Source organism: Varroa destructor, unplaced genomic scaffold, assembly GCF_002443255.2.
Source record: "Varroa destructor unplaced genomic scaffold, Vdes_3.0 BEIS01000003.1, whole genome shotgun sequence".
Classification (NCBI taxonomy): domain Eukaryota; kingdom Metazoa; phylum Arthropoda; class Arachnida; order Mesostigmata; family Varroidae; genus Varroa; species Varroa destructor.
This window is the reverse complement of record NW_019211456.1, coordinates 35,452,247-35,474,052: the sequence shown is the minus strand read 5'-3', so window position 1 is coordinate 35,474,052 and position 21,806 is coordinate 35,452,247. Positions and strand designations below refer to the sequence as shown.

Here is a 21,806-nt window from a genome sequence, read left to right as displayed (position 1 = left end):
CGTCGGATGGTGAGTGCTACGCTATCCGGTCTACAATCTTGAAGATGTCTTCCATTGTCACAGTTGCCCGTATGTGTATGTCCCGCCTCGAATTTACATACAGGTATACAAATACATACTGTACAAGGTAATCCTAAATACATGTATGGACACGTTTTAATGAATAGGTGCACATCCATATTACCGCATAAATGACTGTCAAAAAGCAAGTGTAATAAAAAGACAAGGGGGGAAACAGCATTCGGAACGAGTATACGTAAATGATTACAGTATTAACTTAAATTAGCTTTGCACAATGGCCGTTCTTAGTGGCCACAGGCATGGGTGAATTATACGACCTCTGCGAACAAAGTACGCACTGCCACCGTTTATCTGTATATTGAATTTTCTACACGTCTTCATGCTTGTTTGTGTCTATGTGTGTAGCTGTGTGAGCAAGCTTCACTGCCGTACCTTCAGTCAGCTTCCTGTGGTGATCTGCACTGGTCTTCCTTTTCGCCTTTCTTTTATCGCATTGCCTATCCCACAGTCCATTCCATTGTATAACATCACCGCTACTGGCCTAAACTCTGGTTGAGTAGCATCGCTGCCTTATCATTTCTCTTGTCCATCGTTATTTTCTTCTTCGTTCGTCGGCCCGTCCGTCCATCCGCTCGATTGCGCTGTTATTCCTCCTTTCCTTATATTTCCTTGTTTTTCCTTTTTCTCCTCTCTCTCTAGACTAATATCGTTGTTGTTCAAGCAGATCTATCGTGATCGGCAAGCTTATTTGTTCGTTAAGAATCGTTCTGTACCTCAGCTAGCTCCCCCGACCTTCCTATTGGTCTCGTTTCTCCGGCATCGAAGTCGCCGCCATCACCACTACAGCCAACGTGGATCAGACCGTTGTCCCGACCGAACGTCTCCGGACTATCTCTCCTCCAAAACGGACCCTCGAGACGGCAACTGTAGACTCACCTTGTGGCCGTATGCCCTCTCTCTCGGATCGACCCTCATCCCTCGCCTCGCCACCAGCGACCCCGCGTTCATCCGCATCCTCTCCAGGCCCGCGACTGTTAAGGCCTTCCTGTGGGTCTCTAGTGCTTCGAGGTTTGTACTCCGAGAGCACGTTGTGTACCGATCAGCTCATAACAACGTTTGTTTCATCGGCAAAGCGAGCCAGAGCCAGTAAGCCAGTCTAATAATGTCTGCAGTCAGTTGGTGACTGACGACTTGGGTGAAGTGGGTGATAACGGCAGTGTTCGATAACGAAAGGCCGAAGTTCCTCGAAGACCAAACAAACTCTCTGGTCCAGGAGGGCCGGAGATGCGAAGAGGGCACGTGGGTGCGACGGTCATGGTGATAACGACGAGCCAACAAACAAGAAGTAGTAATAGTGATTGTAATGTGCTTTCATTAATGCTGTTGCTAATCGCTCGGCCAAATCAATAATAGGCGCATCCGCAACAGAAAGCATCTTGAGATACCGGCACTTAGTGGAAGGCCGGGGTGGTGGTAATTAAGGAAAAGTGGTCACTGATCTAGTCCTGTCATACGCTGTTCATCACACTCAACCAGTTTCGATACTCAGCATTAATAGTATTCACTTCTCAGTTAGGATATATTTGCGGTGCTTATTCGAGCTAGATAATGTGTAAAGTAACGCAATCGTGTGCTGTTAGTGACGACTAGCCCGGAATCATCTATCATTATTCTTTATAGTTATCGCTACTCTTCGTTTGTATTGTATTAATCGACTCTTACCTCTTAAACTCGAGAGTCAGCTATTCTAACAAGACTGATCGCATCGAGAGTAACAAATTGTGTTCGCCGCGTCGGATTCAGTGTTTATGTACGTGTATGGTGTTTGTTTGTATCTTTCTGTTCGGGTACGACCCGGCAATCGTTGCTTCGTGGTCTGAACTCCGTACTATGGTAAGTCGTTGACTATGCGATTGTGTTCAGGGGTGCGTGTTTTCGGACAGCTTACACAGCCCGCTCATGAATAGGCTGGTGATCGACCTTTACAACGCGGACTATTCGTTAGGTTAGTACTAGATTTAAAAGCTTCCGTGGGAGCTTGAAAAAAGGCCTGGTCACCGTCTAGTTGGCAGGCATCGAACACAAGACAATAACAACGGATTATGCACAACTCAGCTGAACCTAGATACTAAAAGCGGTCGCTGCAGCCATCTCTGAAGCTCATTGCACACGGATGGCAACGGGGACTTATGGTACACGGAGATAGGACCGGTATCGTCGTTTTTGCCGTTGCTACAGTTGCTGCTGCTGTTCTGCTGTCGCAACGCCGCTTGTGGTGATATGGTGCGAGTGTATTAAATTACTATGGCCTACCGCCTTGGCCACTACTCTGAAGCCTTAGTTGCTTTGCCGGAAGTCGTTGGGTCAGTAAGTAGCAGCAGCAGCGGCGGCGGCGGCGGCGGCGGCGGCGGCGGCGACGACGACAGCAATGACAGGAGCATGAGCGGTGGAACGCTGTGAGCGACGAGCCGTAACGATAGTTTTCTACAAGTGGGCCCAACCAACTAGCCTGATGCGGCTTGGGCTTCTTCGGCCTGCCTAGAGTCGGCCTTGCCTCCTTCGGTTAAACAGCACTGAACCTCGTCGGCTGGCTATCGAATACTAGTGGAAGCAGTAGTAGCATTGGCTACCAGTGGCCACCGGCGCGGCTGGATGGGACCAGGAGGGGACCGGAAACGAAAAGAGGATCGTTAAGTCAAGAGCCCTCTAAAGGCGAACGTGACATGGCATGCATTTATTTGCCCCCTAGGGGGCTGACTGTTATTGGTGCTGTCAAAGCAAGGGACAAAGCTAAGTTCGAGCTCAAGTAAAAAAAGAAAAAAGTGCGAAAGTGAAGGCAAGAAGGCAGAAAAAGAGAAACTTGCCATGGAACTGTATAGTTCCGTCCACTTTCTAGTTGATACTATTCCAGTGCCAATCAACGTACGGTAGAATCCATATCGAACCAACAGCAGGGGCTGCTGGAGGGAGAATATCCAATCTCAGATTTAACGATCCATGATTCCTTTACTGTATTAGATCAAAGGCGTGCTGCCAAATAAAACCACAGATGCAATAAACGACAGAAAAAAAGGAAACGACAGAGATTCGGAAAAAAAGAAAAGCCTAATTTACCATCACTGACCAGCTGAACAGTAACATGCAGTGCATCGTAGTGGGCATACTTTCATAACATAATACGTATACGTATATACGTATATATATATACAAGGTATGTCATCTAAACTGGTACTTCTTCTTATGTTTTGTTTATAAGATTGATTTTTTGTATTTGCTAAAGTTGCTATTCCTGACAATTATGGTTATTCAACACTCATCGCAACTGCAGCCTTAATTTGTGACCTAAATCGTTTACTGGTCGTTTTCGAAATGTTCCTTCTTTAATCTACGAATAACTTCAATAGCTATATATTTCTAAATATTTCTTTGTCAAATTATATTAGTAAGTGTACTCTGGGCAAAACTTCGCTCAGATACGCCACATATAAAAAATTCCAAAAGCCTTACATTTTGGGCTGATAGGAACCTAAGACTTTTAAAAATACAGCAGATTCAACGGCCAAAAAGTCTCGAGAAAATATAACTGTTAAAGCTTATTTTGATGGCCCAAGCAATAATTTATATTCTTCTCTCTAAATGGCCGCAAATTTCTGTGTAAAAAATGCAAATGTATCAAAAATGTTTTTAAGCTCTTCTAACAAATGCTTAAGCCTGATCCCTAAGAAGGACCTTCCAGTTCGACACTTAGAAATCCTCCGCAGATATTTGATCATCAAAACTAGAAACAACGAAGGCCATTAATTTGATTTCTTAATTGCTTAGCGCGAAGAGATTGGTTTATGGCTAACCTTTTTTTAGCTACCGTAAATTTGCTGCTCAGTTCCAGAACCGACCGCCTTCTTGTTGGCACCGGAAGCGGCGTATGAATATATGCCCGCTAGGACAAATAGCCCGTCAGAGCCGTACTTTGTATATAATATACAATGGCTTGCCGAAAAGAAAGTATTGTCGCAGTAGCTTTTCTGAGTAAATGACTTCGAAGTCACATATCTAAGGCAATATGAATGGCGTCTGGTTGGCCTTAATATCATTTGAAAGCCAGTAATAGTCATGCTAAGATTACCTTGCAAAGTGAAGAACCTAAAGGTAAATTAAATTTTTGAAAAAATCGTTATCTGTAAAATTTTATTACGTGTGAAGTCTGTATGGTCAAAATGCGTTATTGGAACAAACGTTTTAGAGACGATTTTATCACCTTCGTTTTGGGAATTCGATGTGAAAATTATACCTCGTGTTGATCGACTAACTGTGAAAATATTAATGAAGTTATTGCTAAACTTGAGTAGGACGAGTACGTGATAATATAGCTAAGGAACTGGAACAAAAGGTCGATGGTTGGATGCCACGTTGATTAACGTAATAAAATTTATTTGATCGTAATTCAGTCTGTGAATTCTACAGAAGCGGAATTAAATTATTGTTACAGCGGTTAAGGAAAAATTAATTACATACAGTAACAATATGGACATAGGAAGATCTGCCCTGCAAAGCTGAGGCTTACGGTGAAGATAGTCTTTGCCACAGTGGCGCTGGAAAGCGGTCATGCGTTTCGAATAGCCAACCAATAAAATGACAACGCACCGTTGACAAAAATCGGCCGGTTCTTGATTGCGGCATGATGACCAGCATGATTCTTCATTATGACAAAAATAACAGATCTTTAGCTCCTTGAGAAAAATGGAAAGGATTATAGACGGAAAACCTTAGTGCATCTGAATTTTACATCATCAGATTATCATCTTTTTCGTGTTCTGCAAAGCTTCTTTAACCGTGCTATTTTCAATAGAAAGATTCAATAATCCGCTTAGAAACCGCGGTTGTACTACAGAATTGGGATTATTATGTTACCAGAAAATGGCAGAAGATCATCGATCACAGTGGCATAGATATAGTTTAGAAATATTATTTGAGAGTATATACAATATTTACCTTGTCTTTGGCCTAAGAACGGTCAATAGCTTCTCGAAAAGCTAATACGTATATTTTGCGATGTGATATAAGCGAAACATAAACGATACTTGTAAATTGGGTGGGAAGGGGGTATAAGCGAGAAATTGGTCCAACCAGTTGGAAGCACCATCTTCCATCAGTCAACATGTGCGGTTAATCCGGACAGCGTGTGTATATATGAGAGTTACGTTTGGTGAATGGCCGTGATGATCTGAATGCTACTTAAACTTCTTTCTCTGCGTGTTTTTTTTTTCTCACACGTATCAACCCATACAGCTGTTACTCAGCCGCTTCCAACGAAGTGTCGTATCTGCGACTGCCTGCTATATGCTGAATTAGCATAATATTCCTCCGACGAGGGGCATATGAGCGGTCACTTGCTAAGACCATTCTACTGCAGAAACTTAGCGATAAGGGCTGACAAAGGGAAGTTGGCGCCGTCTCCGCTTTGGGTCGACCAGGGTCACGAATGCTTACCCGCTGGCCCGAACAGCGGCAAGAAATTCGCCATCAACTCTGGTTAACTGGGGCCATGCCAAGATGCTGGCGAGTTTGGGGAACTTATGACCTAAAACGGTTCAATGGGTAGAGTGGCGTTTTAAGTCAAGTCTGTGCTGCCTGAATCCTAATGAGATAGCGAGAGGCTTTAGGACATGTAAGTTGCTACCAGCTAGATAGCCGCCCGGGCAGGCGAGCAGGTATTGACGTGCAAAGCCCTGCATCGACCTAAACGGGACTAGGTCAGACAGAATTTTCCGTAGTTCAAGTGCCCGGCCTCTTACGTTTAGGAGACTCAATGAGCCATGAGCGTTTTCTGACCGTTCTTTCGCGATGAAGCGATCCATGTGCTTATTATTAATCGTCAAAAAGTGCACATCATAGATACTCTACTTGATCATTTTGATCTATATTGAGGAAAGCCTCTGACAATATACAGATCTGGCTTTTAATCTCAAACTTTGTATATGTGTATCTATTTTGTGGTAGACCGGATGTCGGATAGGTGAAAGGGTGCTCCGAATTTTGTCGAGTCTGTGTTCAATGATCAATGGTCGAAACGATGAGACGTACTAATTAACTCACGCTCATAGAGCTGAAGACTGTTCAAGCTAGTGCCAACTGAACATGTGTATCTTAGGGTTGCTATGTGAAAGGCAATTTCTGTAAAAATCATACAGAATGACGTATGTACATGTACGCATGTTCGTACGGTCGTATAAACACCATGTTATCGGGCCGGCTTTATTCTGCACTTCGAAAAGTACGTCTTACCACCCAACAGCCACCGGTCGTCCTAATTTCCAATGCGACACTCGTGTTTTGCCTGAGCGATATTTGGGTCGATATTATGCAGTACACGGTAACTCGCAGAGACCTATGTGTAAGCAAGATCAGATAGAATGTACCGTGAAAATCTGTCAACAAAAATGTATATTAGAATCAATTTTGTATTGAACATACCAATAGATAACAGGTTGAGTTTAAGCACAAGCTGAGTTTTTCCAAAATATCTTAATAAATTACAGACTATAGGAACACGGCAATCCATGACCTGACCAGCGAACGTGCTTGCCAACATGACTGGTTGTATTTCTGTGAGCGTACTCGTTCACATCTAAAATATGCGCTATTGTTAAATTTAATCATATGATGACGTGGATAGAGTTGATGCAGGGTCTTTCTGCATCACGAAAGTATAGACAAGACGCCATATTTTATCGCGTAAAGGCCGAGCCGTTATCCGTCCTATGATGTCCTAGACGTCGGCCGCTCCTCTCCTATTGACAGACCAAGTAAGCGTCAAACGTATTGCTGTCTTATTAAATAGTTCCTTACTCCTGTTTGAATGCTAACTTCCGATCGGATACATGGATGGTAGTTATTCAAGGAGTTCCATGTCTGCTTTTAGTCAGGCTCGTGGCAGTGTAGTTCTATTGAATCAGACGTTAACGCAGATATCAACTAACGTATCTTATTCAGAGAAAATTTGTTTATCTAATTAATTATAACCGCTTTACTCCGACTAAAGTCGGACGCATTTTTGGGGGGCTATAAAAAACGAAAGGCGGACTCAGTATGGCGGACATCACATTGTCATGTTCCGCTCATTCCGCTGGCGACAGACCAAATGAATCTTTTACGATTGGTCATACGGTGAGAATTAGCAAGTAAAAGCAGATACTACGACAAAAGGATCGATCTAAGTAAACCTAAAAGCGTGACCCTAGTAGTTTTCTAACTAATGCATTTATGTATTAGAGTATAATTTTGAACAGAAGCAGAAGACAATTATTGTTGATATGAATTGGCTTGAAGATTAACTGGAATACTCGCTGAAAGTTATTTGCTACTTACTAAAGGATTTTGACTTCGTAACTTTGTGAGCATTAAAATCGTGTAGAATATTAAAGGAAAATGTCAAATTTTCTGGAACTATTTGGCGGGTTTGCATCTTATGGACTGGTACCAATTCTTCTCTGAAGCTTAATCACAAATAATAGTTTTTTTGTTCTGTAAACTCATTATAATAACGTTCGCTGTATGGTGCTACCACTACCAGCTCCATGAAGTACTGATCGTGAAGGCATAGGTTCAGCGATACGTTGAGACTATTTCCGTACGAAGGCGATTAATCAGCGGACGTCTCTGTTCATAAAGTCGATGAGAACAGTTAAGGCATTGCAGAGTCATGAGTGGAACGCCTCCGCAGCCCCACTTTGCGCTTCTATAGAGAAGATAAATGAGAACATCTAACTTAGCTTACCCCTAGATCGCTAAGCAACGAAACATATTTATCAAATTTTTTTTGAACATATACAGGCAACTTTCAGCAGAAAAAAAAAAAGGCTGGAGTTTTTTAATACATGTCTCGAACTCGATATTTATTAAATAGATCTGTAGAAAAAAAAAATTTAATTCATCATTTCAAACTTTGATCGAAACAGTCTTTTGGAAAAAGCCCTTTTGTGCATCTACCGTCGACCTAGCTGTCTTATTTTTATTACCTTATTTGTTGTACGATTCCGTGACGCTCGTGTTATCGGCAAGATCATGTCGTAGCTTTAGCGAAGGCACCAACCAACGTAAGCTGAAATTATCAATGACTCTTTAAAATGACACGTAATCCAACGCTACTTTTCAGCTAGGTAATATTAATCGTTTCCAATAGGTATCTAGAAACTGTCCCGTTCGTTGCTGGGGTCAACTAGATAAAAAACAAAACAAAATCATACTATTGAAGCAGAGACAGATTTAATTGTTGCGAAAAGGCTAGAATCGTAAGGCCCGCTGAGTAGGTCAGCTGCAGATGAAGCTCTAAATTTTGGTTGTCATGTTCTTAGATGTACGAAGCTTACTAAGCTTAGTAAGCTTAAATGAATCGGTCAACGAGTAATGCGCTCATCGTCATAAAGCAGCTGGTTCCCGGGTGACAGGTTGGTCAAGATCCGTACAGCATCATTTTCTCTGTAATCATTTTAAGCCATTTTCATTCCAATATGTCAAGCTGTTTGCTCTGGGACGCACCTAATACTCAGTAGCGGCTGTTGGGCAGAAGAGGTCGTTCATTCAATGAGTATTAGTGAATACATCGAAGTCGAAGTGAAGGTGCCACAAAAGCAAGAACGAACCTGTGTATCTGTTTTTTAATACTGATGCACTATTTTAGTACGGGTGCATACTATGCGAAGGTAAGCTGCCGCACCATTCATTCAAAGAAGAAAATAAATATCTTGGGGGTACATTAATACAGCGGATGAACTCATTTATTTTGGGACGGGAACACTTATTCATTTTTCTGTTTTAGAGTTTTATTAAGGTCACCTATGAATCCAAAAGGTGTTTTGTAGAAGTATTTTTTAATGATATTATCCTACTTTGTTACGGTAATGATACTATCCCACGGTTACTCTTTATATGTTTCTCGATGGATGGCGTTTTAATGTCATAAATGTTAACCATTAATGGCGGACAATAGTTATATATATATATATATATATATATATATATGTATGATATTTACCCATATATTACAGGGGTATTCTGTTGCTAGCCGCTAGTTTAAGTAAACAAACCAGAGCAACGTCATTATCAATATAATTGATTATGCAAGCCTCACTGTTTAGGCTGGGCTGAGTTGCGAAAGTTGCCGAAAGCTATACCAGCTGAGAACCCAAAGCGATAAATTAGCTCACACGCTGCTTACGACCGGCCATAGTAAACATAAACAGCAGGCCACAACTTTCGATGGGAGTGCCATAGACTGAACCAGCAGAGAGTGGCTTCCAAAAGTTCATGGCTCCGCTTTACCTACGCATACAATCTCCTCCCGAGAGCAGAGGCACCTCAACGCAATTTCTTGCATATCCATTCTCATGTTCCGAAAGCTTTCGGAACATCAGTGCGAATTAACGTCGTTTTTGGCTACATACAAGCTATATCCTTCACTGAATGTACATGCCGTCCGGCAAATCTCCATTATGTTGCTTGAGTTGGGTAATTGAACTTCAACAAAACGACAGTGAAACGTGCGTATTGTGTAGCAACAGGAAACGTCGCACCGCTTTCCAGTTAATTCAGTATGTACGTTTAAACGAATTGGTTTAGAACGATACAAACACTGAGTTCGCGTCTCAATTGCCTACCACGTAAAAGTGCATAACCCGTGCCGATTCTTCGTGTCACGGTGAAAGATAAGTGAAATAAAGCCATAGCCATAAAATCTAAGTGACTCACTGTTTTAGTTTTTATGGTTTTTCTAGTCAAAATATTGTCATGGCCAATCGATATCCATTCATATTACGACGAGTTACCCGATTTGTGACTCTATATAAACAATTTCAAGAACTTTAGAAGAATTAATTAGCTATCGCTGTAAAGTATATTGTCAATTCACATCAAAAACGTTTCTCTTCAAAAACTCACACGTGTGACTTATCTATTCCGCGTTTTACGCATTCTTCCGAGGTATTCCAGTTTTCCACCACCATCACCTTATTCCGATAGCCTGTCCTCATTATAAAATAGCCTGCAGGTACAAAATGTTATCGGCATAATTGAAACATAGCTCGATACGGGATTTAAACATTTGCTACATTGGATGTATCACCTACAAGCTTTCAATTTGTTCTACCTCGATTTTCCAGTGGCCGATCGCCGTGATAGCGACGCGCCTATTCTCCTTCGTATCTACTTGTTGGTCTTTTCAGGTCCTATTCCGCTAGCGCCGTTCAGTCTCCTGTTCTGTGTCTCTTTTTCGTCCATTTCTTCCTATTAAATCCTTCGTGGAATCCGCTTTTATCCATGTTTGTTGTGAATAGTCATGGTTTCGAGTCTAACCAACATATTGAGTATCACTTTCTGCTGTCGCATTTTTACGCTTCTCTCTTATTTTGTCCCGCTGCGTCCTAAATCTCTTTCTATTTTCCCGTTTTTGGATTCCTTTTGCGGATTTCCGCAATGGACCGACCGACCGACCGACCGACCAACCAAGCATAAATGGGCGGGCTGCAGAGCCCAGTTTTTTTCTACCAGCAGTAATATTAACACCATCTCATCGCTGAGGAGCCCACTGGCAATGACGATAATTTCCGTGATTTCTGTTTCCCTGCGTTCCCTTTGGTCTGTGTCGCTCTGCTTGATCGGCTGCCAGCACCGATCGTGCCGTCAGACGACCGTTCACGGGCCTTCGCCATCGCTGGCTGCGCTGCCGTATCTCTCTGCTGCGTTTTCGACTTGTTTCAGGCCCTTCGGAATCTAACCATGAGGTCGTTTTCTCTATGCGGGGATCATCGCCAATTGAGTTTCCATCACTCCTATTTTTCTCGTTGTCGTATCTCGTTCGCACTTTCTTCGCTTCGCCGTTTTCATGGGACCACTGACTTCGGCGGGTGGGAATTACCCTAAAAGTCTGGTATACGTTTCCTACTCCTTACTTCTTTGCCTGCTCTTCATCCGCTTGTTTCTTCTCTTTGGTGCTCCTCGGCTGCCGACGGACATAGCCAACTAGGAAAACAAGGTGGAAGCCTACCAGTCTTAATAAGATTCTGAAGAAGGATCAAATGCGGGGCATCACACTCAAAGCCGCTTCCTTGAGGATAGCAATGGGAACGGGAATAGCAACTGCGTCGAAACGGACCCGACTAACATATTCCTTCAGGCGTCGATAGATAACTCTGCCACACAAAAGAACGGAAGTAGCCAGCGTTGTGCCACTTACAATTCACTCGTGTCGTACTTGTCTGTGGCTTTATGTATCTGGTCTCACGCCATAAACTACCTTATATCTAGATCCTTGGCAGGAATCAGGGCTCAATTGTGCGTCAACTGGAAGTTATATGTACGAAAGCTATACAGAAATAAGGAGTATTTCAAACAGATTGTAAGGATATGAACTTGCGAAGACAAAATGCACTGCGTACATCTTATTTTTATTCAAGTGGTAGTATAAAAATTCGCAATCAAATGTTAAGGATACTAGGCCTAATACTCTTTTTAAGCCCTTTGCAATTACTTCTAGCATCCCGTACTGAAAGGGAATAATTGTGGCTAAATTTTTGAAGTTTTTTGTGGGAAAAAGTTTCGGTTTGGCGCAACAAGGAAGTTACATTTTCGGTTGACTTTAGGGTCTTTAATGGCGGTTATCTTTGAGGGCAAGAGTAACAACCTTTATGTGTCTGCTACGAACTTATTGAATAGGAACTTCACTTCTTTAATACGTACCGTTCAATGAAGTCAAATGTGCCGCTCAAAATTGACACATTATGAGTCGTCGATTGCATGATCATATATTTTACCGCAACTACAGCGCTACAGTAGAACATTGACTGTTACGGGCTTCAATAGTTTTCTTTCATTATGCATCAGTAGCCAGGTTTTATTCTTCGGCCACAGTGTCACCTCAGTCTGATTGATTGACATAAACTAATAAACTCAAGAGTTGATCAGTAAACCTTGCGAACAGCAAGCGCCTCAAGGCAACGGGTCGGATCGTCTCACCGAATTAACCAGGGAAATATTTATCTTAAGCAAGTAGAAGATGGTTTTCTTACTACGATGAAGTACAATCATAGCTAACATGTAGCGTTGAACGTAGAATAACGAGGTACCATCATACGTCACCTTTCTTTCTGGAAAAAAAACCCTATATCGGCAAGTGATATAACGATGAAGATGACAAATCTGTAAATAAGTAATAACTAACAATAATCAATAAATAGGAAATATAAACTAAACAAACCTGTTAGCATTGAACGTCTTTCGATGAAAAGGATAGTCAATCTAGCAAGGAAAAACAAACGAATTTTGATGGGCATAGTTGGCTGAACTCTTCTAAAAGGACCTATCCTATCATACAATGATATAGAACGGCCACACTATCTATGCATTCTACGCATGACTGGCATGATCAATGTTTCTTCATTCGAAGTATATTGTTGTGTCTACGATGACGCATGCTTACGTAGTCTATAGTCGTTTTCTGTAGGTTTGCTTTCTCGTAGCAACAGCGGCAAAACGTAGCGAAAATGAACTTCCCTTTATTAAGTAGGAGCGCCTTTGTACTGAAGTGCCTAGTAGATTCGCACTTATATACCGGCTGATCGCAGAGGAGGTAGTCAACAACAGATATACGAGAGATGAACAAGGCACGCCATACCAGGCTCGTCTGCCTATATTCGTGCATATAGCTGCGCAGCCTTTTATGAAGACATAAGAGGTTCGCCTGTCGCCTAAACTGTTTATGTTCGTCGCCTAACTTCGATTCCAGTTCGTTACTTCCGTGTAAGTGGGTAACGACCTACGCCGGTTACCTTAACGGATGATCTCTACATATCCTAGCTATTGCATTGCTTAAAGTAAATCGAAGTTGACCACATACAAGATCCAGCATATTCGAGCATCGCTCAAAATATATGGAAAAAGCGGTTGTTTGGCAAAAATGTTTAGCGTCTTTGCGTGCCTTTATTATCCGCATTAACCTTATGGTCGTAGCCGCCTTGTTATATTCCATTTCATAATGCGCACGAGGTTTGTATCAGATCAGAAGTTTGGTAATAACTTTCAACAAAAACAACGATGGTACTTAGTTGTCGTCATCAGTATTATAGAATCACATGGTAAATGAAAGTACTTGGAGTGAGAAATTTACGTTTGAAATCACGATAATAACCATTAAACAGATAACTTATTATAATGATATGCAAGGCGGGGCGATATACCCCTTATATACTCCAGAATGCTTGCAACTCCAAAATAGACCTTTCCTAATTAACAATAGAATTCTGCTGTAATTTGCATCCAGCGCTTCATTTCGAATTTGCACGTGCGTTCAAGGTTGTCTGGCCAACTTTTGTACACGTTGTTAGTATAAAATTGACCTAGCTAAGGCTTAGCCTGAAAACAACTTGCTCCGTAGAGTGAAGTGGCACTGGTAAGCATACCTCTTTTGGTTAACGAAGGTGAAGCTCTACACTGCTTCTTATCAACAGGCGGCCTCTTCGCTATTTTCAGCGAATGTATGGAGTTCTTCAGCCTTGTACGGGCAAACAGAGACATCGATGTTTCACTGCACACGAGGTGCTGTGCAGCCGAGGTCGACACGCACCTAAGACAGCTTGACAGAAGCTGTCCTCGACATCACCTATTCGAAGGGGGAAATGTTTCGGCAAAATACGACGAGTAAGATCACTTGAGCTTAATATGACAGCGATCTCGATTAGGCTTAGAACGCCATGATTGAGCCCGTTTCGTTGCTGTCAACCCCAAGAGTAGGTCTACACTAGGTCGATATGCGAAATACCTATAGCAGAAACTCGTAACATCCAGTGGAGTAAGCGGCTTCTGAAAACGCGCACTCAAAGATCATAACGATTGGATCTTGAAAGCTGTATGATGGTGTATTGCTGGTATCACCTACTGATTATGGAGATCGCTAGTTATGTGCGGAACACCTACTATAATAATCGTGTTCCTTAGGTAATCACCCGGTGGACCATATTCATCATAACGCTGAAGACGCACGATGATAGCTGTTCCAACACATTTCCGCTAAAACACTCCACGATGTTGCAACTCACAATTGTCTTGGCAGGCTTCTCACTCACAAACCACTGTGGTCATGAAAAGCAGCTGTGAGCGCTTTGTCGCAAGGTCACAAGCTTTGCTCAGGAAAACAATACTAAGATCTTCACTGTCGGCAGATTCAACTTACAACAACAACAACAACAACGACGAGCCACAACTTGCACTTTACCATTTCCCCTAGGTAACCGAATGTCAAAGAAACAAAAGACTGCTCGAATAATTGAACTCTCTTATTCTGTAGAACTATGGAATTGCCTGTACTATCCCTAACTCATTTAATAATTAAATAGATATGGGAGGTAGCTTCATATAGATGACGTTAATATTGTGTAGCAGGTTCCTCTACCTACATAAACGCGTTGTAATTCTTTTGGCAAGGCAAAATAAGGTAAACGTAACAGACGTTTATTAATATCGAATTCGGCGTCATTTGCAAAAGCTTCTGTCAGATCTTATTACAAGTTTTGCATGCTCCGTTTTTCTAATGAATCGTATTCTCATTGTAACAGGCCTGGCACGGATAACTGATTGTATATAGAAGGTCAACAATCACTGAAATAATGCTGGTAGGTAATAGGTTAAAGTAAAAAACGGACCGCTTTACTAGAAGAGAACGAAGAATAAGCTATAAAACGTCATAAATTTGATCATAAGCCCGTTCAGAGTGGGAGTCGCTTTGAAGGTCGCTTGTCAGAACCGTGCCTTCGTAACCCCCTAACGTGGGAAGTAGCGGACTCAAATAGAGGAAAAACTGAGGCATGTAGTGATGTGCCACTTGTGGCATGCATATTTATCTGCATTTACTTAACTGTGACGGCAGACCTTTTTTTCTACAGCAACAGAGATGCAATAATGCAAAGTCGTACGAAGGCATGCCTGGGGAAGTAATGGTCGGAGAATTTAACCTAGTGATTTCACTTTTGGAAGTTATTTAAACTTATGCTCGTTTATTTCTATGCACTTCGGATGTGGCGTCAGCATTCCGCTCAGTAGTGTAACTTCGAAAGGGCTCTCGTGAAGTGGTTTACCTAGGACCAAGAACTGGCAATGGTTCCCGCAGTAGATGAACTCGTCTGTCCACAACATACCGTTACTGTAGCTTCGAAACCTTTTTTGACCAACTTTCTCGTAGGACGGAGAAAATTTATATCCTCCACGTGTGTGTAAGCGCGATAAAAACCATGATTCATATCGTGAAAACAAAAAAAACGAGGGTGAAAAGAGGCATTTCTTAACTGTGTATTTATTCAACTGCAGTTAAATCAGGCATAAAGTACATTTTCCACTTAGTATGCAGGCCATCTGTTAATTAACATCTGCATGATTAATTACTCGAGGACGAAGTACTGAATACTGACGCTATCCCCATACACGGACTAAAATGGTTCGTGGTCAATTACAGTCCCACTAACAAAGTCCATTACGACGAAACCACTGATTCGAGCTGCCATCAAATTTAGAATGATAAAGCGAAATGCTATTATCAGTATGGTTAAGTTCTATCACCTGAAAAACTTACAATACGAGAATTTATCAGAGGATGGGCAATAAGTATTGAACCTTTCCTAGGAACATGGTTACGGGGCAAAGAGAAAAAAAAGCAGTTTGAACAGACTTTCGAAAAAGTACGTCTACAACTTAACAGTAGAAGAAGCAGCAGCTTGGTTCAATCATCTAGCCGTAGTAATGTCAATGCGTGGCTTCCATCATAAGCTATCTGCTACGAAATTTTTGAAAGCCAAATAAAACGTGTATCTCTAACTGACGTGAAAAACGATGTGATGGACAGCACGCTTCTTGACGTCGCCACGTAATCTCACTAAAGGACCTAGCATCTCAACGATGCGAAAAGCATACAATTGCTACATTGTACAGAATATTGTATGTAACGGCCTCTGTGATCTACCTGATAAAAATAAATGGATTCCACTGAACTGAATAATGCATAAATATATATATACTGCGGCTAATCAGCAAGTGGCGCGAGAATTTTTTCGGGCATTTACTTATTAAATATGCCATGTCTTCATATGAGTTGTTTCGTCGAACACAGTCCATATTTTTTTCGTGTCGCCATGTTTAAAGACAGAACGAAGTCATAAATACAAGCCACAGATGATATCGGTATATTCTTGGTAGATAAGAACCTGCTGTGATAGTTATGGCACGTTGCCTCAGTCGGATTCGCGAGTATTATGTAAAGAAATACGTAAACAAACCATCAAGAACCATACCTAATATGTCGACGGTTTTGATCATGCAAAATCTGTGAATAATCGACTTCACAATGCTGCCAGCATTGAAGATTATTAAATCCATTCTTTTTACAAACGCTTGTTAATCTACCCATCTCGACGATACAACTTCAACTATATGTCTGTTTCACCTCAACAGCTGTAAGCGTATTCTTCCGAAATAGTAGGCCTATTTTTACCCTATGTTCCCCTCTTGTTTTGGATATACAATTTTCTAGATTATGGACCGTAAAAAAATTAGAAATGATTCAGAGTGCTCAAACTGCAGGTAGTTTTAGCTGTACGATTTTATTTATAAAATAAGACAAGTATACAGTTTATTATGACACCTTGCTACATTTGGTGAACAAGCTTACATAGTAATAGGAAACATAGTAATTATTACCGGAGCGACGGAATGGGTAGGTATCAGTGATCTACATTTAACATGTGGTTATCTGTGAACCTTTGAGCAGCGTGCGTACTTTTACTCTTCTCACTTATTATTCATTCAAAACTAGATTTTATGGTACCGCGAGCACTGTTTATAATTGAAGGGGCACTGTTGCGATAAAGGGTCTTAACCCTTACAAAAAAACAGACTTTTGTATTCAAGATCAAGCTCTCTATTGAAACAAATTTCATGTTAGAATTGAAATATATATAAGAGAAACATCCACTGCACTGACGTTGTCTACCTCAAGGACACGGCCAGATCGATCAAATCTACTCTCTCTATAGAGACAAAACAGCAAAGAGACACGTGTCGTTGACACTATTGAGGAAGCTGATATTGTCGCGATTTGATCCTTCATGGGGAACCGGAGAAAATTTTTTTGAGCAAACGACATAAGCCTATTTACTTGTAACGCAATCATCGTCAAGGCCTATTGGAGTTGTATATTTGAGTGATACGCAAAGGAACACCTCGGTGTGACTAATGTAAGTAAGCAAAAGCAGTGTGTCAACCACGACATCTGTCGACCGTGACGAATAGTCCACAAAAAGGACACGGTTAACTTAATCAACAGACCGTTTACACCTTCATAGCTAGCATTCACCTGATTGATAAGTAAATCGCATTATATTAAAACAAGTAGGAGCTCGCATGAAGCTTTAAAGGCATGAAGGCCATGTTGAAAATCTAACCTACTATTTGGGGGGTAAAAATTTTCAGCAAGATGAATGTACATGCATTGCGATTATCTTATCTGGACTTGAAGTTAACGAATCAAAATCCTTGAACAACTCTAAATTTGCACTAAGCACAAATATATACTTGATATGAGCGATTACTGAAATGGACGTTATACGAACGCATACTTTTATTTGTTCTGCCATTATAACAGTGACCCATTTCTGCATCGAATCGTAACTGGGGTCAGATATAGGTCCTCTGCCATAATCGCAGGTACCTTCATCACTGTCTGGACAATATATATATATATAGATAAACAATTTGACATCAAGGGTTTCAGGCTCTGCTCTTTCATTAGCCTCGTACACATCCATTCGCCCGGACCCAAACACGTCTCATATGAATCAGTAAGTTATAAACGCATTGTGATATCACACAACTAATTATCGGTGGACGCTATATCTAACTTTCACTCGTTCCATTCCAATACCGCGTGTTGTTTGTCTAATAGCTGATAATCTTCGAAAAGTTAAACAGATGGGAAGGTACGAAAAAAACGCAAGATGTCTTAAGAGATCCCTTCACAAAGGCGGGTCGCAATAATATGGTATAGCTTTTGCAATTGCTCTCAGCTTCTGTGAAATCATACAGCGCGTGCCAGTGAAGGATCGTAACAGCCTCTCTTTTCATCTGGGAATTGTCATTTTTGAGCGATCCATGTTTGTGGTCGGATGTTACACGCCCGCAGGGATTTTCCCTCCGAGGCTTCGTCTCGCACGTCTGCTGCTGGGTTCCTGGTGCCTAACAGTATTTTAGCCAACGCTGCTTCATTCAACGTGTATGCAATATTCCAGGAGAATGGTGACTGTCTTCTTTTTTAGCTTTTTGATGACACACGACAGCTCAGAACCGTTTCTTTCACCGGCAATGCCTTCCTGACCCGCCTGGTTCCCGTCTGACATCATGGCAAAGATACAGACGTTAGTGCGACACGTACATTATTGAGCGCCCGTGTATGTATATGGAAGATTTTGTGAAGGGAGAGAATTAGGCGCGCTTTGATTTACCACTCCTAACCGTATGCTCTACAACAGTGTGTGGGCCACTTACGTTTCCACTGCACTCTTTAAGGCTAACATGGCTATATGCGCTAATATTAAGCGTTACGCCATATGCCAGCATGCTGACGGTGCAGATATGTACATCGTTAAGTTTAGCTCAGTCAGGTATGTAGCAGGTAACATGGGAAATGCTCTATCGAAGGTTACTGATTGTGAATGTGTTTGCGCTCATAAGAGGTATTGCGTAAAGAAGTCGAACTGATTTACAGAGGTGGGACAAAGCCGTTTCGTCGAAAGCCATCACGGAAAAGCCTTAGAGTAATGAGACGATATATTTAACGATAACATATTCAATCTGTGCAAGTGAGCTTTCTTAAGCGAAGCTAAGAATCCCGCAGATGGGTACTTTTTGCTAACAGTCTGTGTGGTTGGGAACTCTAGACGATGTTTGCGAGGGGCCTCCCGTTTCAGTAATAAACTGCTTTGCTTATCAGGTCCGCTCTATTGGCCTTCTCTGTAACGCTCAAAAATTAGACAATTTTATTTTCTATATGAGTTAATGAATCACAATCTAGTAGACGATAGAATAGTACCATACACATCGTGCCTCATAACATAGCAGTGTTATTACGTCTGTCAATTATATGCTGTTTTCGATCAATTTTTATAAAGCGATCGTTAGCGATCATCGAATCCTTGTCGGAGTAGGACCATTTCGACTCAGCAGGTTCTATTACTTCTAAAAGTTATACTTGCTATATGCAAGAATGTGCGCCTTAATATAACATAACAATTGCACACATTAATAGTATAATACATACAGAATGGATGTCTACAAAAAAGCGAAAAAAGGAAAAAAGTCTAATTTTGGCTATCTAGTTGCCCGCGCATTTGTTACTTGATGGGACTTCTCTGCTGCGACAAGCTTCGTCAACGCTCAATGTTCTGCCTGGCTCACTTTACCAGGAGACTAAATTGGCTCGAGTAACTATCCCTCGATATTTTCATTTTGAGGGGATGTTCGAGTATTAAGCTGCTATATAGAGTGACGTGACGTAAGGTAAAACTAAGAAAATTATTGCTTCTAATAATTCCTATTTATAGTAACATAAGTTTGTTATGAATGCTAAATGGAGCACGGGCTGCTGTTAAGATATCAAAGTAGGGCACACTTTTGATAGCGTCAGCGGGGCAGGGGGTGCGGGGGTGCACTTCATAAACGTCACCACGAAGCAGCATTGGCTGCCCTATGAAAAATGAGACGGAGGCAAGCAGTCGTTCTTTCGGAAAGGGCTTGCAGTAAAAGGGCTGAAGGAACTGGAAAGATGCTACCGGCTACCTGCTCATATTCCATGGACGGGCAGAATATTCTTGTTGACGTCTGTGTTGAGACTGTGTTGACGTCTGCTAAGGTTTGCGTCAACTGCTGGTAAATAGGTTCGGCCTAACCTATCAACCTGACGAGCAAGTACACCTTGCATGGTTTCTCTCATGCGGAAAAGTACGTAGGTATAGGTTCATATGTGAATGGTGCTAGAACTCGACCGCCCGATTTCTCGACATTTAGCCGTAAAAGAAATAGAATAAAAATAATTCTACTCAGAGTTAAACTAATAATATGATATAGATAGCTCTAGATGAATGGATTGGAGGATGGTAAGTATTCGCAAGAAACCCGCGTTATTTGAATGTTTTTGGTGTTGACAAAATTTTATAAGCCAAATAGCAGCGAGATGGGACTGCGAAGGCAACTACATTTAGGGTAAGGCAACGTTCTGTTAAATGGCCCCCTATTATAATTACAGCTTCGTAGAGTCGTGGATTAGAAACGTGCCGTGTTTGAAAATTCTTAACAACACACTTTGTGCTAATGTCTCCTTTTTTTGTTACTGTTCGGTCGTCCGCAGTAGGTTGTCCGTCGAGACGAACAAGGCCATACGGTCGATATTTTTAAGGCCGTTTTCCTTCAATACGCGCAAGTGTTCCGATAGATTGAACCTTCACAGAAATTTCATACTGTCATCGCCTGGACTCTTCAAGGTTCTCCCAATATTATAATAATATAATAAGGTATTCCCAATATTTCCCAACTGCGAATAATATATATTCGCAGTTGACCAAAATATAGTAACTAGGGCAAAAAGGTTCAGTTCATAGTTTAATCTGAGGGACATTTCGACGGGACCCAAAAGAGATCGAATAGAAACAAAGGTAAAACCACCGTAAGCCTGCTTTCGCTACAAGCGTAGATGTCTATTCTGGAATAGTTAGAAACTAGTTAGAAATTATCTGGATCGGTTAAATGTTATCTGAATGAAGAAGCCTCTCTGTTTTTTTCACAGTTGCCAGCATTATGAGCGTTTGTTTGAGTGTTCAATGAATGAACCGGATCATCCATCAGAAACGAATCGGAATCTTGGAACAATCATGAGAGTGTTTACTTCATTTGGTTGTGGTGAATCAAGATGATGATAAATATTTACTGCACAAGAAAACGACAGCTCATTGATAAACTGCCTCTAATTGGCATAGTTGGTTTTTACCAATAGAAAAATTGCAAAACCACATTATTTCGCATTCGAGCTTAGAGCATAGGACAACATATAATCAACCTTACAGCTACAAAAGAGGGCATAATTTTTGGTAAAATATTTGACTAATACTATGAGTAACGCACTACTTTTGCTATAAAAAAAAAAAAAAAAAAAAAAAAAAAGCTGAATCAGTATAATAAAAGATATTTGAATACGCCCTGATCGATCGAAATAAAAACGCAAAGTGAATAATATGGACGCTATCAACGAGTACTATTACAGCTGCTATCTACTTTTTCATTAATTTTCATTGGTTTCTACCGAAACAATATGTTATTTTTTTATACGATCTATGTTCTTTTGCTGTGAATTAACCCCAGTATATTAAAATCTCTTACAATTAACAAGGGCCGCATACATTTGCACAGGCATCAATGGGAAGGGAATGAATCTGAGTATCGATGCCACATAGTTTGCTCATTTTGATGGATTTTCAATACTTTTACATATCGATTTATTTTCTAGCCGGCCTGCTTCTTCGTGCTCTGTCTTCTTTTTGATATCTATAATCCATCGCTAGGCATTTTTGAAGCAGAATATATCATTGAAAAAAATATATAATTACATGAGTGAGCCGCTAGATGCTTTCCTGGATCATTTTCGTTTTTATTGACCATTCTTTTCATTGATTTAAATTCGATTAGATATCTTTTTTTTGTCTTGACGG

General features: G+C 41.2%; 1 protein-coding gene across 7 annotated transcripts in view; it reads left to right on the top strand.

The window, feature by feature from the left end:
- Positions 1-1,052: 1,052 nt before the first annotated feature.
- Positions 1,053-21,806, top strand: part of LOC111247720 (uncharacterized) — a 42,285-nt gene continuing 21,531 nt past the window's right edge. For 2 of the 7 annotated variants that reach the window (XR_015323698.1, XM_086983554.1), the window contains exon 1: positions 1,061-3,232. The gene's annotated coding sequence lies outside the window, so the exon portion shown is untranslated. Of the gene's footprint in view, positions 3,233-21,806 lie in introns of all 7 variants that reach the window. The other 5 variants (XM_086983558.1, XM_086983556.1, XM_086983555.1 and 2 more) reach the window with 5 other exon arrangements.